At 38.3% G+C, this 21,016-nt stretch overlaps 1 protein-coding gene and 1 long non-coding RNA gene across 6 annotated transcripts in view; both read right to left on the reverse strand.

Annotated features, from left to right (window-relative positions):
• The window catches only part of NLGN4X (neuroligin 4 X-linked), a 159,891-nt gene extending 139,647 nt beyond the window's left edge, over positions 1 to 20,244 (reverse strand). For 3 of the 5 annotated variants that reach the window (XM_012569616.5, XM_030280448.4, XM_030280444.4), the window contains exon 1: positions 19,850 to 20,244. The gene's annotated coding sequence lies outside the window, so the exon portion shown is untranslated. The remainder of the gene's footprint in view (positions 1 to 19,849) is intronic. The other 2 variants (XM_072933716.1, XM_030280464.4) reach the window with 1 other exon arrangement.
• Positions 7,133 to 18,234, reverse strand: LOC140684757 (uncharacterized). Its single transcript, XR_012057502.1, has 2 exons — positions 7,604 to 18,234; positions 7,133 to 7,566 (listed from the first exon to the last, which is right to left on the reverse strand). It is a non-coding gene; the product is annotated as an uncharacterized lncRNA (long non-coding RNA).
• Positions 20,245 to 21,016: the final 772 nt, after the last annotated feature.

Genomic DNA, 21,016 nt, shown 5'->3' on the forward strand with positions numbered 1-21,016 from the left:
AATGAGTATCTTTTGTGAAAACTGAGCAAAACCCTGATTCAAGTCAAGTAGAATGAGGATTGCTACAGTTCTATATCCCCAGGTGGTGTTCTATCCTCAAGAGACAAGGGAAAAAATGTTAAGTTTTTCCTAATTCGTTTAAATCATCATACAGAATTACCTGCCTACCAATGGAAAGCCACAGAGTCAGAACAGAAAAGAAACAACTCCATCTTCTTCCAGCACCACAAAAAATGTAGTGATATAAAATGGGATGTAGGCACCCTTCGACCTCTTTTAGCCTCTTTGACAAGAAGAGAAAAATACTTCAGTTTCTATTTGGCAACCACAACCTTGTGAGCAAACATAAACACATCTGAGACCCACAAGAATTGCACATGGTTCATGAGAGCCCCTCTGGGCTTGCAGCTTAATTGCTCTATTGCCTTAATTCCCACTGTTGTCTACATCACAAGGCCTTCTAATAAAAACACAATTCTCTACCTTTTTGTGTATGTGGTGTGATAAAATAACTCTAAGAAGGAGTAAACAGAAAGAGAGGTGTGAAAGTAACTACCAAGCTGCTCCTGATCATGTCTCATTCTGAGTCTTTAGCTGAGTCTGCCCCAGTTTTTTCAAATCCTACCCCAGGTTTACAGTCTAAATACAGTTAGAATTTACTTTGGTAACAATGAGCAACAAGAAAAAATTGCAGAGAACTTATATCTAAGGTTCCAATTCCTCTTCCCTCAAATCCAATGAGGAGAAAAGTATTCTAGTGGAAACCTTTCTTCCTCTAATTAAATTCAATTCTGGCTTTTCCAGGCTGCACTTAAAACTATCAGTTTTCCCTTCTCAGGGAAGTTTTGGCAGTTTACCAAAATCAAAATATATAAAAAAGGCAAATATTTTAAAATGTGTTTCCTTTTTTAGGGATAAAATGTGATGGAACAACAATGATGGCGTCAACTACCAGCATTACTATTATGTTGGGAGTGCATGAGAAGCCTGCAAGAGAAGGATCGTGATCAATCCAATTCCTGATCTCTAGAAACAAAAGAGGCAGTGACACGAGTTTTCATGGATTTTTCTGGACCGAAAACTAAACTAAGTTCCCTCTACAACTGGGGCATGGCACCTGCAGTACAACCTCCCTCTTCACTACCAGATTGCTTTACTGTCAGCTGAATGGTGTGAAGTCCTGCAGCTCAAACAGCAGTAGGCCACATGGAGTCCTGAAATTTTGACAGAAGGTGTGGTAAATGTATTTGGTATTGTAAGAGTTTTGGTCAGATACTAAGAATTGAGTCAAATGCAAGAAATTAAATTCATTAATTACAACTTAACCATTCATTATAGTTTTATTGTGCTGAATGAACCATGTACCAAATGTTAGATAAAGGTTAAGAGTTATGAGAGGTCACTGGAATACCCACAAGAGAAGCATTAACGCATGACAATGGATTATCTCAATCCTCAGCTACCACTCCATGTACTAACTGAATCTATTGTATTTAGAATAATCTAAAATTAGCAGTGGACATTGTAGAATAATTACTTAAACAAGCAAATAACAAACACAATAATAATAAGAACCTTCACATTTCCCCAGTCAAGGAAATCAATATGTTGGTAAATTTATTTAAACTCCGTTACATTAACTTAATAAGTTGCCTAAAATGTTTCCTGTGTCTTGGAATATTTGCCGAAGATTCTAAAGCTTCCCAAAAGTCAAATAAATCATCTCTTGTCTTCTATCAGAAGAAGAAATGAAAAGATTTCTCTCACTGTAGGGCTATATATAGAGTCATTGTTCTGTATTTAGAACATTCTGTTTTCAACTAGATCTTACTTGCTCTAGGCTGTCAGTCATCTTTAGATCTCCTGCCTGCCATAGCAATAGGTTATATCATATGCTGTTGATTACAGGTCATAACAACCCCAAATTTATGATTGTCATGTGTACAATATCTCTACTCTTTCCATTTATCTGGTTGAGAAGTCAATTGCTTTTGTCTACCCTGCTGTTACTTGGAAGAATAAAGATATTCATGAGTAAATGAGCTATGAATATGTTGGACTTTTACTATTTCAGTGTTAAAAATTGAAGAAAGGCTACAGTTGCTTTGAGCAGAAGCTAAGAGATTGATCCAGCCCTTCGAAGTCAAGAAAAGTTCTCATGAGATCAGTAAACTACAGAAGTCAGTCCACATATCCAAGTCTCATACTTGCTGTCTCATACTTGACTGCAGTCTATTGGACACATAATTTGGGAGGCAATTCTGACAATAGCTGGTAGGTGCTACTGGAAAATTATAAATCAGAGCATGTTTGTGACAGCAATAACTATCACAAGGTCCAAGCAGAGCATTAAAGCAAAACATATTTTAAAAATCTCTTCCACAAACACAAAATTACTGTCACTTTGCAAACCACAAAACAAATTTTACCTCAAAAAACTCTAGGAAGTGCTGATACACCCTGAGTCTCACAGTGAAACAATGCCAACTCTGACCAAACTGGTAGGTCACATACTGCATTGTAGTGCTCTGCAAAGACCATGGTTCAGGTCTCAGAGGACTTTCTGCCTGAGCAAAGCACCAGCCTCTGTAGGGCTGAACAGCCCTATCATGGCACGTGAGGACGTGTACTGATCCGGTAACTTGGAGTTGCTGCACAGTGCTTTAAAATATTTGTAGAAACACTTCTCTGAGTACACACAGACTCCTGAAAAACACGTGTGCAGAAGTTAGAAGCTGGAACGATAATGACAAAGTGTAAGCTCACACCAGGAACCACCTAAGTGGCCTGATCTTCAAAAGTTTTGAAAAATAACTCAAAAGACCCCGTTGGTGAAAAACCCATGCAGCAATAAAATCCATGTTTTTTTTCAGTACTGAAAACTCTAAATGTTGTGTATGTTATTTTTCATCAATATTTCCCTAATGTATAAATTTTTTTCCAACCACAGGTAAATATGCTAACAAAGGTATTCTGAATGCAAGTAAAAATTTGAATTTTTTACAAATAAATGAAATCTTCCCGTAATATATAATTTGAATCATAAACACTTAAAAGCATTGCAGTTTGCAGTTCTTTCTCCTTTTTTTTTCCTATTCACATGTCTAAAATGCAATTGAGACTCATAGATAGCTAAGTGATAATTACCTGTTGAGCTGTAGTTATCATCTGATTTTAGTTAATAATTTAATTTTTATATTTCCTCAGTAAACAAAAGGATATCAGAGCAAATGCTTGTTGTTTTTAAATACAGCTCTTAACACTTACAGGAGTTTTTAGGTAGAGCTTTTAACTTTGAATTAGTTAATTTTTTTTTTTTTAATAGTCTCAGGAGTTGAAAATGAAGTTAAAATATCAAGAAAAAAATCTTTGTAGAAAACACAGCTCATAAGGTTTTGAAATTAGATTCTTGCCATGTAAGCACTTCCAACTGTGAACAGGGATTATCACTACCTGCTTACTGGTGCATGAAAAAATGCTAGTATTTCACTCAAGAATCCACCTGCAATGTATGCCCTCAAAAAAACCCTCCCAGAGAGGGTATTCTAGTGAGAGTTGTTCACAGTAAAATAACATTACAGATGACCTTTTTTTCATTCTTAAAATAATTTGAGTTTGCATTTGTTTCATTTTTTAAAAACCACTAATTAAAAAAAAAAAGGTCTACATTAAGGCCATCAAGATTATCAAGTGGACACATGCAGTCTTTTTTAGATAATAAAAAGCACCAAACATTGACACAAGTTGAAAAATACATGAACATATACCTGCACAAATTCTATTTTTATTAGAACCTGAAAATATTTCATTTGAAAAATGTTTTTTAACATGAGTTTGAATTTTAAAAAAATAAATTCATATATATTCTTTAGCCTTTTCATGTGAGAAATATTAAAATTTGCTTCTGAATGGAGAGACCTATGCTGCTACAACCGCTATATTAGCTATTCCCTTCATTGGTATACTTCAGTAAAATATTGAAACAGAATTATTGGTCATTAGAATTATATAATGTGGTCACCTATTATTATAAATAATGAAGCTAGTCTTCTGCTTCCAAATTTTCATACTGCAATTCATAATTCCAAAAAGAGTAGGGGGTTTAAAATCTTCAGTGTTAGCTAGAAATGAAAGCTGCTGGTTTTGTTGGTGCTTTTGGAAGTTTAAATTTTATGTCTTGTGTGTATTTAACAGGCAACATGTGGAGTTTTTCCTTCTGAAATACATATGAAGTTTCCAGTGATTATATTGTAAACTTAGACCTTTAAATGTAAGTATTCTACATTGCATTTCACCAGTCCCAAAAAAGTTAGGCACATCTCCACTGTTTTCTGCTTATCAAAACATCCAAAGGAATAAGAGATGACAGTCTGCAGCCACAGTAAAACATATCTATTATAATTATTTCAAATAGATGCTATACCCCTTGTATTTTTTTCACCCCTTTTACATTCAGAATAATTGAAAATCCTGTAAAACTCCTCCACACATTTCTTCAAAAGGATGTCTTACATAGAATGTACTTGGAAGTCATTAGCATATAAAATACTCAATTTCTTTCATACATAACAATTTGCATACATCAAAAATGAGTAGTTGATATTTTTTAAATACACCTAAAACCACTGAATGACAATGTTGGATAGAACAATGAAATTTTTTGACACCAATAACCCACGAAAACCTGACAAATGTGTTAGCATGCAAAAGTTCAGAAAGGAATACAGTCTAATGATTCAGGGCTCTGATAGGTACAATAATAACCTAAAATTAAGGCTAGATTCTAGACTATCAGTGGCACTCAAGTATATCAGACATCCAACAATCCCACAGCTTCATAAGGAAAATGTGTTTGAGAATAATGCAGGTACTCAAACATTAAGAACTGTAAACCATGAAAAGAGGAGTCCTTTACCTTAAAACAAGACCTGTAACTTTACGTAAACAGAAATAACAATAAAGGAATAAATTGTAAGGGACCTTTGCTTCACCAATAATATGGGTGTCTCAGACAGGTTTTAGAACAGGAAAGACCAATCTAAACTGACCAAGATCTAGTTTCACTCAATCAAATTCATTTATTCATTAATCACAAGTGCTTAATCTCCTTCTGAAGAAAACCTTCAAAAAGGTCAATTGCATCCCAAAACACTAAATTATTCCTGTAAATTGCATTGAGAACCTAAAATAACTAATTTGCACACGAAATTTGAAAACAAATTTCTGGTATGCAGGATGAACCAACCCACAGGGGCTCAAGCAAGGTCTTTCCTTAAAAACTTCAGAAAAATTTTCTGCATATACTTTTGATAATCCTACTAGGCAGTTAATCTGAAAGTACCTAGATTAAAAGATGAGTAACAAATAACTTTAGCTATACTTTTCCATAGTGAAAACCCACAGTATTTCCAAGAGATTCAAAACTATGTTTTCCAGTGGCATCTGAGCTAAATAGTATATATTAAGTTATCTATATGTATATATATATATATATACTAGCAAGAAGTAAAAAGCTCTGGCAGACAGATAGAGTCCAAAGATAAAGCCATCTTTGAGCGAAAGATGCTCATCTACTAGTAGGAAAATCACTGAAATACAGAGGTTGTTTGTGCCTCACCAAAGCTGTCTTCATTGAACCAGCTGTGGAAAAAAAAAAGCGTGCAATTTTTGTCATAAAGCTCAGTACATGTGAATATGAATTGATTATCTAGAATATATGGACTAAAACTAAAATGCATTCCTCTCTAGCTCTTCTAGTTTGTGCAATATATTCAGTAGATATTTGACAAAAAACTTTAAACATGGCCTTACTGAACATATACAGTTCACATTGGGAAACAGAATAGCAACCCTGTAAGGATTTTTCATCAACCCCTAATGAGTTAGGCATATGGTAAAAGAAGGGGTTTAGTTGTTTTTTTCTTTTGGGTGCAGGGGAGGAGGGTAGTGGTTTTCCCAATTTCTTACAGCAGAACAGTCCAGAATTAACAGTCACAATTTCTAAGCCTCTTCAGTTTGTATCAGTCAAGCCCTAAGAATAATAAACCTGACATTCAGCCACTGAACAACTGATCTCATTGTCCAAAGTAGTTACCTGGACTTTTGAGGAACTTCTGCATTTTTACAGTGCTTTCTCAGGAAAGAAAGCTGAAGCTACTCTAAAGGATGGGGTGAAAAAAAAAAAAAAAAAACTTGCCAGTGTTGGGAATAGTTTGAAAGACTGAATCAGTTTTTAACCAGATCAAGAAATTCTGTGGGTACTGCTGTTTGCCACCACAAAAGCCAAGAGCATCAAGGATAACACTGTACTCCCTGTTGTGGTACCTCAGCTTCTAACGAATTTAGCCAGCTGATTATGCAGCATCATTCCTCAAAGTACAACCTTCTGAATGTGGCATTTCTGGGAACAGCACCAAAATATGACAGCAATCACTGTGTGTGTTGTTAATGCCTGTGGCTAGATTTTGTATTTTGGAATACCTTGAGGCATTGGGTAATGTGGATATCAGGCAATTCTTGTGATGATTTACAAAGTCATAGTACATCTAAATGCACCATGGCAATTACTGTTTGATAAATGATGTAGTCTTCGGAAGAGAGGACATCCTTCCTTCCAAAGAATCCATTATGAAATAATAGAAGTTATAAAGGGATACAAAGTCACCTAGAACTTCCAAACAGTGTACAAAAAAGTACTTGCTCCATTTTGATGAATATAGTAAAACATAAAGTAAATTATGGGGTTTTGTTTTAAAATATCATTATATAGTTCAAAAATGAAGGTATTTACGGATACACTATGTCTTTACCTAAAGCAAGGTAAAGACAAACAAAAATACCCTTAGAATTCTCTGTACTCTTCCTTTTTGAGAAAAAGAAAGTATCCAGGCAAAAGCTCCAAGTTATGCCTACATGATCCTCATTTTTATATCTCTGATGTTCAATTTAAGTGATCCAATACAAATTTTTCATTCATGAATGCTGTTAAATCATGTTTTGCCTTGAGTAAATTAGTATCTCAACCTCAGTAATGTCAAGGGTCTGCAATTCACAGCCCTGTAAGCTATCATCTAAGCCACTAAAGCAGTGTTTTCCCGAGCCCTCCATAACATCATTTTTCTTTTTCTCTTGATGTACTCACATTTTAGGTCTTGTGTTGTTATTATGACAGCTCTGCAACTGCAAATCCCAATAGTGTTTGTTGTATGGTAGGTACTTATGGGAAGTACCATCAATACAGTCAGAATGGCTCCTCTTTTGCCCACCCTCCTGCTTCACCTTTCCTTACCTTTTGTTTTGTAGACTTTACACTACAGAAGCCTCATATGTAGTGCATAGACATGCAACACTTGAACCTAAAAATTACCATACTTCAATTGAAATGAACACCCTTTGTGTAATAATACATATGAAAATCTAGAATAAAATTCTTTCCCATGTTTCTGGGCTGAAAACCTACATGGGGTTTTTATGACTGAAGTGCGGGATGTGGAAATTCACCCTACTGCACCTCATACAGCTGGCATTGCCCCATCGATTCACGCTGTCCAGATCCCCCTGCAGAGCCTTCCTACCCTCCAGAAGATCAAATCTCCAACACAACCTGCTGTCCTCTGCAAACTTCTAAGAATGCGCTTGATCATTAATAAAGATATGAAATAGGACTGACCCCAGCACTAAGCCCTCGAGAACACCACTTGTGGCCAGCTGACGTCTCACGGTAACTCCACCCACCACCCCTCTCTGGACCCAGCCATCCAGCCATTTTTCAACCCAGCCAAGAGTGCACCTGTTCAAGACATGGGTTGCCAGTTCCTCTGGGAGAATGCTGGGGGAGATGGTGTCAAAGGCTTTACTGAAATACAGGCAGACAACAGCATTTCCCTCATCCACTAGGCAGGTAACCTGGTCATCAAAGGAGATCACATTGGTCAAGCAGGACCTACTTTTCCTAAACCCATGCTGGCTGTGCCTGATCCCCTGGCTGTTCTGTAAATGCCACATCATGGCAGTCCACGAAATTACTGCTTTCAAAATCATAGTGGATAAGCAAGAGTGATTCCTGGCATGACTTCAGTTACATACAGGTCAGAGAACCCAGAAACATTTCCCTGTCTGAGTGCTGGAGCTGCATTCTGATTCTATATTTGGGTTAGACATAAATCTTCACCTTCTCCTCTCTTTCCGTAGCCATTTTATGCATTTCTGAATTAAGATTGAGCACTGTTGCAGGTTATCAGTCTAGATATCTGAAATCCATTTTGCCTTATACAGTACATTAGGCAAATAAAATCTAAACAAAGAAAGAAAAAAGAAACAAAAATAAATAATAAATTCACTCCTTTTTTTCTTTTTGCCCTCCCCCAAACTATTCTCAACATATATGAAAGACTCTGGACAGTATGTAACAGTCTGGCAAAGTGTAGAGTCTTCATACAATTTTTTTAGTGGAATATTTTTTATGTTTTTACAAATAAAGGCAATATATTGTTCTAGAAAGTTGAATTCTTCAGGCATATTTTTATTAATCTTCTCTAGAAAACTACTTCTAGTCTGAGATATCTTCTTATAGAAAATTCAGTGCTTATTTATTCATAGAAAGTATGTACTATAAATAATTAATCCTGGTACATGTCCGAGCAGAAAAAGAAATTGGTGTAAAGTAATAAAAAATGTTGTGATTAAGTTTTTCCATCCATTTTCTTCCTTCTGTACCTTCAACTTCTGCCTATCTAAACATAAAAACTGAGTACATACTAGAAATTAATGTGAATTAAGAACTAAAATTCTGATAAAACATACTCTTCCTGTTTAACAAGAATCATCTAAAGGGGACAAATAAATTTAAAAGATAAATTTATATCTACAAATCACTTAAGTTCTAAGCCTATTTACACACAGTAAAAGGTGCATTATGTTCATTTTCACCATCTCCTGTCATCCACCTCTATCCTCATCTTAACTTTTCAGAGTCACAATGTCAAGAAGGTTAATGCAGTTACATGAATTTGTGATGGACCATTTCACTCAGATTTGCTAAGGCAAACACATATAGCTGTCTGGTAAACAATTTACTCCACAGAGAACATGTTCTTCTTAGCTGAAAAGAGACCTCTGCCAAATCAATACATCAAATGATGAGATATTAGCTGCAAAAGAAGGAGGAAATCCTAGAACCTGGCTATCCTTTTTTAAGCAGTAAATACTTCTAGACACTTAGATATTAGGCACAGTGTCATTGAAAGCAGTGGTACAAACCAATACAAAAACAGTGTTAATGTGGTTATAGTCATGCTTGTAATCTTTTAACTATACAGTTCACAGCAAGCAAAGAAAAATTGCTCTCAAAATTGCTGTTGTATGCAATATGTCCATTTATATAAATAGGGGAAGGTTGCTTGTTAAGAACATGAAAGGCTAGCACTCTTCAAACTCTGAGGAAAATTTGCTTTCTTCCATCTGCTTTATTTCTTAGCAAATTTTGAGCTAAGCAAAGTATATAAATTCTGTTTTAAAATGTGAACAGAAAAAAGTTTTGTAACTATGGATATAACTTAGATGTAAAATAATGGTGAAGCACCAACTGCATGGTCTTTATCAACTATTACTTTAATATCTTTAAGTGATGTATATGAGTAGGATGAAGGCATTTTACTTTAATTTTCTTTCCCTCACCCCCATGTACCAGTGACAGAACCATTAAAACCCACAATTTGTTAAACCTGCCTTTATATAACCCTGGGTAAATTTCTTCACATTCTTCATGCACTTCTCTGCAAAACTCACTTCTCTGAGAAACTGCAAGTTAATAGGAAAATTTTGCATGTGAGGGGAAAAAAGCAAAAGCACATGGACAGAAAAAAAAAAAAAAAAAAGACATGAGAACAAAAATAATTAAATAAAAAACCCCAAACAAACAAACCCACACCAACCTCCCAAAAAAAACCTCAACAAAACAGAACAAAACAATCAAACACTCCAAAATCCCAATTATTTTAAATGAAACAAAAAAAGATGAGTTTTCCTGAATCTTGGGACAAATAGCATTAAAAAAAAAAAAAAAAACAAATAAGCAAACATTCCTAACTAAAAATATATTCAATGATCATACCAATAACTACTTTATATAAATACTTTATTAGGACAAAAAATTTAAAATATTATTCAGAAGAAAACAGACTCAATTTCAAAGTGTAAGATCTAGATTTCTACTGAGGGATGATGATACTAAAAATTGTACTTTTACCTTGTCCAGTAAGGTCAAGGTACATTTTACCCCCTCAAACTAAACCAAACGCTCATGTTCAGAAGCATCAACTCCTGTTGTAAATCCAACTTGATTTATATCCTGCTGGTTTAAATTCTGTAAAGTATGGAACACAGTATGTGAACTGCCATTCCTACTACTACTGTATTCTCTGTCCTCTTGTGTGTCTACTATCCCTGTGTGTCATCATGCTCATTTTCTGTGGAAGAGAATCATGGTATAAGCTTCCTTTGAAACTGGTCATCTGTCTGCAACTCAGTGCCTGTTTACAGACTGACTAGAATGGGCCTCTTCAGGCAGTAATAAGCAAGAGAAGGAAAACACCCCAACATGCTGGGGATGATGAGTAAGAGAGGGAGGGGTTAGATCATTTAGGAAGCATCCTTATCTTTCACAGAGAAGGTAAGAACTGGAATATGCAATCTCCTCATCTTAGACATTAATATGCTTAGTGCTTAGCTTTCAGGCCTTAAGAGCTAGAAGTGGTGTTATAAGTGCTATCACTGCTGTTAAGAAACCCATTAATTGTCTCCCAAAATGGAACTGCCATTTCTCCATCATCTTCATTGATGTCTCAGGCTCCAGACAGAATCTTGTCATATTTACACATTTTGTTTCCTCTTGAATAAACCATCTCTAACTGATTTCAGGAAGCACTGAAGTATCAAGCCTGACCAAATGACCACTCTCCAGGGGCAATCAGAAAATAAAATCTACCACAGAAGGATGTTTATGTGAAGTGTTCCAGTGATCATTTATTTATATACAAAATGCAAGGCTTATTTAGCTTTCCAATCTTATGTATTTATTAGCTACGAGAATTCAACACACTGGCACTATTAGAACTGCTCCCATCTCCTGTCCTTTCTACAGCATTGCTAGTGTAAGTTCTACATAGCTAATATAATTTTCATTGCCAGAACAAGAAAACCTTCTCAAAAAGACACTCAAACTCAGAACAAGAGAACTGCTAATGCAAAACATCCAAGAGTTAATGGACCACCTTATTGGTCATCATATTGACCAGTATTACACCTTTATCATGTCATGAGTGGAAAATATTTCACAGGCTCTGGGATGCTAAGACAAATTAAAAAGTTACAGAAAAAGAAACAGAAACAACAAAAACTTGCAGAAAAATAAGAAAGAGAAAATAAAATAGTCTAACTATATGCTCTAATTTCAGCTTTCTCAAGATAAAACTTTTATAGACAAGACAGATTTGGACAAGAGGAAAATTCGCTAGAACATCTTATTTCCAAAGCCAACAGGAAAAAGAAAATGCAGATTGAAAGTTACAAGGATAGATATACATTTGCTACTCTACAGCACAAGAGAGGGTCAGTCAACTCTTCTAGGGAGGAATTTTTGCTTCTGTTTCCACACCTCTCTATGACCATAACAACTTGGTGTAAGAGTAATGGCACAAGTTTGGTGGTTTTGTTTTTGTTTTAAGGTGCCAGGTGGCCTGCATTCTACAGTCCTAACATGCTGTATTTGAAACATCTCTATGTAAAGATGACATCAAACAAATAGAAACAAGAAGCATTTGTCTTCAAAAAATGTAATTCACACTTAACCACAAGATCTTGCCAAAAAGAAAGACATAATAAATGTAGGATTAAACAAAGCAATGTATTTTCTTAATAGATGCTAGACTCTTTAGATTTAAGCAGTAAGTCCACCTGCAATGTAACTTTTGTACCTGAACTAAATCAAGTATTATCACAGTGAGCATGAAATTAACATGCTAGCTCTCTCACCAGCTCCATGACTAATTTCCAGTTATGACAACTGCTATTATTTAATCTGTGAAAACCACTGGATCTACATCATCTGTCCCCAAATTCACCACCTGCACATTTGAAAACTACACACATTGAACATTTCTAATTCAGGAAGTAGACCTACTGCTGGCTGTGTTAATACAAATTCACAGCCTCAGGCACCACAGCTCATCTGTCCAGCTGTGTATAATTTGCAGGAAGTTCTATTTCCCCTCACGCCATTGTGTACTCAGAACTTATCTTTGCTTTCATGTAGATGATATAAAATAGAGTAGGCAGACATAATAATAATTACATTATTGATAGAGATATATTTGGATTTGGAAACTATAGCAAACCAATCAGTGACTACATATCTGACTGAGAAGAAACACTATGATTGATGACTGCTTTCCTGAAGTCATCTAACCTTTGGGTGAAGGGTAGATTTCATACAGCAACAACTCACTAGCTACTTCCTCTAGTTGTTGCTATATTCTTTTTCCAGTTTTTGCGTAAGACATCCCATGAAATCCAGGTACATTCCTACCAATTAATAAATGTCAGAGAGTTTTGTCAATGGCAGATGTACCAAAGATTTACATGGGCTTCACCTCTTGCATAATTCTTCTGGAATCCAGAAGAGGATTTTTGCCCCTTGTTTTTTGTCACAAATCACCTATAAAATAATAATGAAATCTATGATCCAAAAATATTGCAATTGAATATCCAGGAGAATTATCTACCAGTGTTAAAATGCTAGTTTAGAGAGTTGGCAAAAACATGAGTACCACCACAACTAATGAGATAACTGAATCAAAAGGTGAACAGACTCTATGTGAATACTCTAACACACGCCCAGTTCCTTTGACAAGCAAATCCAAGAAACTTCAGAAAGAAATCACAGATGGAACCAAGTCTGTATAACCATTTGTCTTTATAAACACAGTCACCAATAAAACATGAGTTGAGAAAACATGGCCCTGTATCATCTAGCATACTCTTTTAGTGTGCATAATCTTCCATGATTATAACAAGCTCTTCAAGGAAGGGAGGGAGATGCATTATTTTTCAGAGCTTGTGCTTTCTTTTTTACTTTTCAAACAAAGGTTTGAAGGCAATTTCATTAACAGAAGTTATTGGGAAGTTGGGAGAAAAATTTTAAGCATTATATATGATGTTGCCAGCTCTATGGAAATACTCCATATAATTTTATCCAAATACTACTTTCTCCCAGAACCTGACCAAAAACCTCTTGAACTTAACAGGTATCTTTACACTGAATCCAACAGACCTCATTGCATTGCACTAATCTGTCAATGGTCCATTTATCTTGGTCCTGTTGCACAGGCCTTTTAATGTTAAGGGTTTATGCTATGTCCTGTAAGAAAATGAGTAAAAATGTATTAGAAAGCATATGGTTTATCTCTTATATGTTGTTCTACATGAAGAATATATTAATTTTGTTTATTTGAAAAGATACGTCTGGAAGACATTCACAATAGACCGGAAAAGATAGAATCATATCTCAAAAAATAAACATATTTATTATACAATTTCAAAGTAATTTGTTCTGCATACAACCAAGTACTCAGAAGAGGTATTTCATGGATAAGTGACATATAATTGAGAAATTATATATATGTTGGAGTAAAGTAAGTAAAGAAATAAAGAGAAAGGGTGGGGGGAAGAAAAGCTTATTTATTTTCAGAGAAAGAATTTTTAGTTGTATAATTAAACTACTGATATTTGTTGAGTAAACCCCTGTTCTTTTTAATTGCTGAGTTCTTTGTAGTGTCTGCAAAAAACATTATTTAAGAGGAGAAAAACTGTCTGACACGTCTACTTCCAAGCATAAGATTTATGCAAAATTTAAGTCTAAAATCAGTACTACAAAAATCAGTACAAAAAAAAAAGATATATGAATAAACAATAGAAATCTGACTTGATTCAAAATTATTTTATTTCAAAAGTGGCTATCAGTTTTATCCTGGTTTTATTACATTTGGATGGATACGAAGTAAGGCTTTTTATATATCAGAAGTCAAAATGTGATAAATAATATAGTATTTGTTTATTGGAATAAAAAAAATAGATATTTGGAGATAATTACTTCAAAATCTGTTTTGGAGCAAAAATACATACCAAGCAGGAGATTTATTGAAGTCTGTTAACTTACTTTCTAACAGAGTTTAAAACTCTGTTTTAAAGAAATCCAGTTACAGAAAATATAACTAATTTATTTGAGCCGTCTCCATGCTACTTCTCTAAACAATTCTTTCAAAAATCATTGAAAGAATTGTTGGCATTAAACTGCATATCCTCTCGCTAAGGGTCCAAAGTGTTGTTAACACTTCAAGAAGCTTGCTCACTAACCCAGCTATGTCTGACAACAATATCACAAGATCACCACATGATGGCACTGACTAAGATCACTGGTCAGTCCTGGAAAGGCCATTATTAACCTGACAGCAACACTACTACAGAGATTGAAAATATCTTCCTTCCAGGTCTGTACTGAGACTGTAGCCCACACAGACACTACAGTAGAAGCTATTTTCAAAATAATCAAGCCATTAGACCACTTCAATTAACACTGTGGGTCAGAAATCCTATTCATGATTGTCCTCTTTCATTTCTGGCTGTCCTAACCTCTCCTAATTGGCAATGACTATCTCCAGCTGGAGGACAAAGGAAAAGTCTTCCCTCTGGACTGTCTGAACAGAAAAGCAGTGGTCTATCTCATTTTGTCTGCTGCATGGAACACATGCAAATCTGAAAAATACTGCTAGATGGAAGTTTGCTACCATCAAATCATGCCAACATTATTTCATGTGTCATCTATTATGGTGAAACATTGAAGGGGCTTAGTCTTAATGATCTGTGTAACTAAATCTCAAAAGTATTTTTAATTTATTTCAAAATAAATTCATACACAAGTAAATACAAATTTCTATTTATAGTCATACTATATATGAAATTGTAACAGTAACTCCAGAGTCACTAAGAGTGCCACTCATTTTCAAAGCTTACCTCCCCATCAAGTTGCAAATCTCAGTCAGCACATAAATAACAGAAGATAGACAAGCATGGAAAATCCTAACCCTCCACTGGAGCTTGCCACTTACTGAAATACATCCTATGACAATGAGTGGTGTGTGGGCTCAGTGCAGAAGACAGCTGAAAGAATCATACATTGTGACATCAGTGACTACAATTTATTTTTAGATTATTACAGTACAAATCTGAACATTCCTAGCTAGGGATTGTTCCAGCATGTGGTAATGCATTCGGTTTGAATTAGTTGTGACACTGGTAAAGCCCCACTGCAGATCTCACAGGATAAGCCAGTGTTCTACAGGGGCTGCTTCTATTCAGTCTCTCATGTCAGCTATGCATCCAAGCCATAAAGCAACCCTGTTTCACATACAGCTTATTTTTAATGTCAAAATTCATCCCCATTTGTTTACATAGGGGGATGAGCTTAAAGAGGAATGAGCTTGCTGGAAACCTTTCCAGAATTTCCTACTTTTTAAAATTCAGCCACTGCCCACTGTCTAAAAATTGTATCTTCCAGTTTTCTATTCTCTACCCTTATATCCAAGTTGAGAAAAGTTTATTACCATTGTGTCTTATCTCATTGCTAAAAAGTTTCCAAGAGTATTGCCAATAAAACTTGTTACTTGCTCTTCCTCCACGAGACAGCAAAGTGTTTTTTCTTGTTGATGTTTGGGGTTTTTTTTTATTGGTGTTTTTAAATTTTTCTTTCACATCCAATCTGGGGATTACTAAAACAAATACAATAAGAAGTGGAGAACCATTAAAAGGTGACATAGTTGAGCACATAACCTTGTCAGATGTGAGGATCAAAATGGCTCACATCACAAATGCTTTACAAACATTTCTTGAGAGCACCCGAGTTGAACTGTGACAGAGGATAGCTGCAGCTGGACATGAGATACTTACATTGAGTTGTGCAGCTTTTGTTTATGTTTTTATTAGATTTTTATTTCTGTAAAGACTCCCAGCCTTGTAATTCTGTGCACAAAACTAACCAATTTACTCATGCAGAAGAGATCTTGAATCCTGATGACAAGTCTTCAAGCAACAGAATGACTAAATTATATGCTGGTTATAGCGCGATGCTTATTCCTGTCCTACCCAGGTGGAGCTGTTCTTTACACTATGTGATTCAGCCATCAAATAGCAGTGTGCATGTTTGAAAGGCCAAGAGGAGGCTGTATTGAGAACCTGTCAAAAACAAACGTGCAAACCTCTATGTAGCATTTAGTAAGTGTTGCTTGAATCAATCTTTTGTTAAAAAATAAAAAAGGCCAAAAAGATTCTTGTTTCTATATAATATTTTTAATACAAAGCTTCAGTTAAATAGGTTTTGTTTCTGCCTCTTGCCTTCATCTCTGCATGACAGGTCTCCAGCTGAAGGATGCTATTAGGATTGACATTTTTATCAAATGTAAACATTTTCAGGCGAATGATCTGCCCAAGAACATGGGATTAGCTAAAGTATTTGGAAAAATACACAATATATAGGCTAGCACTAGATCTCCAGTAAACCTACCAGTTTTATCACTTGTCCTAATTTAATCCAGTTGGCCTGTTCTGTTCACGCTATGAGGCTTGCTTTTGTTTGCTCACATTGTGATGACTTTAAAAGAAATTACACTGATCACTGTGCTTTGCTGATCAAGAAAAAAACAGGGAATTTTTTGATTTACAGTCTACATTTTCATGATACAGCGCTGCATTTTAAAACAATAGTGGATGAGTAATCATTCATTCCAGAAACACAGAACAAGGAAAATGTATTTTCTTATCTATATGAATGTATTCCAGTAGAGATCAAAACTAAGGACCATTAGATTCAATGAAAAAATTAAAAAAAAAAAAAAAAAAAAGAATTCAAATTAGTTCTGAATTAGCTTGGTCCTCTTGAGAAGCAAGCTAATTCAGAGCTAAATGGATTTTTTTGTTTAAATTTTCATTGAATATAAGACCAAGATATTTTGGATGTCAAACTGAATTTCAGTTTTAGTATTTGGTACAACTTAATAGGTTGCATTTGCACACAAACCACCAAAAAAAATTGGATCTATACGATACACTGGCATATGAATAGAGAAGAGAGAGAAAGGATAATAAGAGTTGTATTTATAAACAAAGGACTAATAATTTTGCAATTATAAATATGTCAAAATTAAATTTCTTTTTCTATTATTCTGAGAAAAATACATGCCATCATAGACTTTGCTGTTTTGAGTGACCAGAAACTGCATGACATGTTTTTATGGGTCTCAAACCTTAATGATTCATTGGAATATGATTCATAAGACAATGCATGCAACCCTCTACTCAGCAATATAAGCAAAAAATACTTGGAATTTCCTGCCCTAATGCACATCTATAAAGGTTATCTATAGAGAAGTCAACACAGATATTAATAGATAGGGCATAGAGTAATCAGAATGAAAATAAAATGCAGAGTTCATTTGACGTATGAAATCAGTTCACTTTTACAATGCAAAGCAGTGTTCTTAGCTAGGAATTAAAACTAGTGCAAATAATTGATCCTTAAGGTGACAAATAGTTTAGTTCTTTAGTGCTGAGGATATATACATCTAATAAAAATTTTTGTCCCACATGATATGAGGAAAATATTAGCCTTTAATATATGAGATCTGCATTAGCAGATGTATTTGTTTTAAGAAGAGAAGAATAGCAGGGATTTCCATTTTGGTATAACTGCAAATTCCTTCAATTAAGCTTTGAATTCTAACCTCCTAAACACATGCACGTATGTCTTAACGTTATTCATTTAAAACCAAACTAGAATTTTTTCAGTGCTTGCTTTCAACACTCATCAAACATCAGGCTTTTTAAAAGAGGTGTTTTCAAGGGTGGTGTGGGGGATATATTTTGGGTTTTTCTGGTGGTGTTGCTTTCTCTCCAAATACCAAACATCCCAACTCGGCCGCTGCGTTTCAGCCATCCGTACGAAAGGAGCAGCTCCAGGGAGGCTGGAGACGGACAGCCGGGCACGGGCACCCTGAATCACAGCTCAGGTGCTGCCGTCCCTCCTGGCTGCCCGCCCGGCCGAGTCCCTCGCACCTGGCAGCGCCTCCGGGGGATCTCTCCGGGGGATCTCTCCGGGGGATCTCTCCGGGGGACCTCTCCACCCACCCTCCCTCCCTCCCTCAGGCCCCGGCGCTGCCGCCCGGGCCGGGCCGGGCGATCGCCCCAACTTCGGGCGGCGCGCGCGGGACGGGCCCGCGGGGGGCGCGCGGCGCCGCGGCGCGGGGGGCGGCGGGCGCGCGGCTGGAAGGGCCCGCACCGCCACCTGGCGGCCGCGCCCCGCCTCTGCCGCCGCGGCCCCCGCAAACTTCTCTCCCCCCTCACGCCGCGCGCCCAACCCGGCCAAGTTTCCCGGCCGCGACGCCATCTATCCACAGCCCCGCTCCGGGCACGGCGGCGGGACACCCGCCCCGAGCCGCTCCCGCTGCCCGTGCCCCGCACCCTTCCGCAGAGCGCGCCCTGCCCGCCCCGACCCTGCGCGCCCGCGAGATGCGCGCGGGGGCGGGCGGGCGGAACGGCGGCCGCTCCGGCCCCGTCCGTCAGGGCGGCTGCGGCGGGGCCGCCCCCGCTGCCCGCGGCGGTGCGGGGCTGCCGGCGGCCTCTCCCGCGGGGAAGGGGCAAAGCACGGCGGCCCCCCCCTCGCCCGCCCCCGCCCCAGCTTTGCAGAGGAGCCGATTTACTGCCGAGCTGGGAAAGAGAGGGGGGTGGTGGTGGTGCTTGGTGCTTGTCTCTTTTTTTTCGCTCCTTTTCTTTTCCCCCCGCCCCCCGCCACCGGTTCGCGCACGCTGGCTCTCCCCAGTGCCAGTCCCCGCTCCATCACGTGCGGAAGCCCATGCCCATCACAAAAGCGGGCATTTTACCCGTGCCCGGAAAGGAAATAAAAGAAGGAAAAAGAAGAAAGGAGAAGAAGAAAAGAAAGGGGGGTGGGGGGGGAAAGGGGGAAAGGGAGGAGGAAAGAAAACCCACCACAGAATAGCTTTTAAGCGAAAGCGGTTGAACCGCTTAATCCCAGAAGATCCGAGATTTCCTCTGAGCAGCCGCCTCCCTTGTCCCTCCCCCCCGTCCCCCACCCGTCCCCGTCCCTGTCCCTTTTTGCTTTTTCGTGGCTGTGGTGGTGGCAAGGAAAGTGGATAACGAAAACCCTACGTGTTGGTTTTGTGTTTCCCTGAAAACCACAGGCTCACACAGAGCATGAGGTACCGCTCCTGCCCCTCTTTGCGCTTGCAAGAAACTGTGGCTTCGCTCTTTCTTTCTCTGCCTGTACTGCAGATATTTTTCCCTCCTCTCCTCCACACTCTTCTGTTTATTTCCCTGTAAGGCAAAGCTACTTTGTAAACATCTCACACAGAACCTCAGAGCCTTTCCAAATAGCTGATTGCAGCAAAATGCCTCCAAACAAATTATGGTGCAAGGGGAATATAATGGACGGACCGAAGTGGGTAAAAAAGAAATAAATTTGCATAAATATGCATATGTGACAAGAAGATCGCGTATGATGGTGGAAATGTCAAAAAGAAAGTATCGCTTTATCATGATGGGAAAAGTAAAAGCACAGACGACTGCAGCAAACTGCTCGCCCTTTGCCAGAGTACCAACTGCAACACCTCTCCCTCTCTTCCCCCACCCTCGCCGAGAAGAAAAAAAAAGGGGGGGGGGGGTGAACAGAAAAAAAACAACAGGAAAAAAATGCAAATGAACACTCAAACTGCAAATCCGGTACTCCTACCTTAACACTGGGATAGCTGCAGAAGCATAGGGGTCTTTTTTACACAGCCAGAATCTTTCAGGAAATCCTCTCGGGCTATCATGCAGCCAGGATTATTCACATACGGTTCCTGCTCTCCTTTTTGGAATCCAATGCGATTGGCTTCTCCAAAGGAATGCAACGACCACGAAAGGGGGGAAAAATTAAAAATAACAAGAAGAAAGACAACAACACTGGATTTGAAGGAAACTCGTGTTCTCGGTTGTAAGCGACCTACATTCAGGCAGAAAATTCATTGCAATCAGTGCGAGAGGGAGTTGAGTCTGCAAGAAGAAGCTGTGATTGCCTATGCAGAAAGACCGATCCGCGGAGAGACTGATCTGCAAGGCAAGGCGAGCTGGGAGAGAGAGGGAGATGGGGGGGGGGGTGGCGAAGAGGAGGGGGGGGAGAGGTCCAGGCTGTACCAGGCGCTCTCCTCCCGCTATTGGACCAAACTGAATGAAATTCACAAAGCCGCCAGCCAATGGCTCCCCGCAGCCAGCCCAGCGCTACAGAAACCGCATCTCCATCCACAGACCCCCGCCAAGGAGCGGCGCATCTCCGCGCGAAGCGGCGCCGGCGGAGCCGGGCCGGGCACCGGGGGGCTGCACAGGTGGGCACTGCGCACACGGCGGAGAGAAGGTGTCCCTGTCCGTGTGCGTGTGCTCCGGAGGATCACACAATTCACCCTGCCGGTCTGTCTGCTCCGTGGTCATGTACAGCAAGTGCAGTCTTTAACCCTTTCTACTAGCAGTTTCTACAGTACCAGCCTGTTGTTACCATATTCACCCATCTGCGTTTTCGTGGAGCTGACAGTATAATTGTACACCAAGCAGTAAAGCAATTTGTGCCTGTTCCCTGTCCTCACAGAAAAAAAAACAGCAAAGCAGACATTTGCCTTGTGCCCAATCATTTTAAATATATTTCCTTTTTTTTTTTTCATAAGGAGGCCAGTTATTTGATGGCCACTAGGCTAAGTGATGGTCAAGTGGGGGCCCTGTGGTTGTTGCCACATGCTACAACACACAGTCTGTGGTTCATTCCTGCATATAGTTTCAGACTGGGGTGGTGTAGCAAATATGTGCTTAGGCCTCCACAGATACACCTTGTTTCACTCCACAGCATGTTAGCTTAATCAGTTAACAGCAC

Source organism: Taeniopygia guttata, chromosome 1 (assembly GCF_048771995.1).
Source record: "Taeniopygia guttata chromosome 1, bTaeGut7.mat, whole genome shotgun sequence".
Classification (NCBI taxonomy): Eukaryota; Metazoa; Chordata; class Aves; order Passeriformes; family Estrildidae; genus Taeniopygia; species Taeniopygia guttata.